The sequence below is a fragment of the Anneissia japonica genome, unplaced genomic scaffold (assembly GCF_011630105.1).
Source record: "Anneissia japonica isolate Jap-2015-1 unplaced genomic scaffold, ASM1163010v1 scaffold1511_len2985839_cov193, whole genome shotgun sequence".
Taxonomy (NCBI): domain Eukaryota; kingdom Metazoa; phylum Echinodermata; class Crinoidea; order Comatulida; family Comatulidae; genus Anneissia; species Anneissia japonica.
The window spans coordinates 10,176-11,227 of NW_022685291.1; the positions used below are offsets into that span (position 1 = coordinate 10,176).

General features: G+C 31.2%; 1 non-coding gene across 1 annotated transcript; it reads right to left on the bottom strand.

Annotated features, from left to right (window-relative positions):
* Positions 1 to 481: 481 nt before the first annotated feature.
* Trnat-ugu lies at positions 482 to 554 on the bottom strand. Its single transcript has one exon. It is a non-coding gene; the product is annotated as a tRNA-Thr (tRNA).
* Positions 555 to 1,052: the final 498 nt, after the last annotated feature.

Consider the following 1,052-nt stretch of genomic DNA (forward strand, 5'->3'; position numbering starts at 1 on the left):
ATTTTGTTCTTGGGGGAGGGGGGAAATAATCTCTTTAATGATGAAGTTCAATCTACATTTGACAGATATTGTAAAACATTTGCTAAAAAAGCTTGGGATAGGAGATCAAATTTAAAAATAGGTTAAATGCATTGTTGCTTTAGTAATACATATATTTTTTTTATGTTTTAAATTTAATTTCTTTTATATACTTTTATAACGCTTTGTATATATGTATAATATATGTATGTGTATGTGTGTGTGGGTGTGTATGTGTGTGTATATGTATATATGTGTGTATATGTATGTGTATGTATATATGGGTGTACATATGTATGTATGTATGCATTTGTATGTGTGTGTATATATATGTATACGTGTACTGTATGTATATATGTATATATATATAATATAAATCATCAAAGGTACATATACAGTGTTTAATAAGGACATGATGGAACATGGTAGGCTATGTCCTATGAGAAATCATTGTGTAATAAAATGCCTCCAGCAGGATTCGAACCTGCGACCTCTCGCTGACAAGGCGAGTGTCATAACCACTAGACTACGAAGGCATCATGGTTGAACAGGTCCAAATACCCGTCGGGAACATTGTATTACACAATGCTATGTCTCAAGAGGGCGTTCGGCCAGATAAATTTGGAAATACGGCTAGAAATACTGTCGTATATTATATATGATATTGAAGGAAGTTAGCCGTTAACACTGTTGAATAAATATAATATAAATCATCAAAGGTACATATACAGTGTTTAATAAGGACATGATGGAACATCGTAGGCTACCCTGTAGGTTTTCAACGAATAAAGTCCTATGATCATTATTCATAAATATATATATTTTATGTAGGCCTTTGTGGAACATGACATGAGGCGGTTAAAGAATAGGGTAATTTATATTTATGATGTAAATAAGTTTGGTAAAAAATAAGATAAGGTATATTTATGAATTATAATGTTAATGTTAAATTGTCCACGAGTGAATGCTTGTCACTTTAGAATGACTAATAGTAAATTAGTTAGGTGTCAAGCGAAGTTTTGAAACCAAATTGA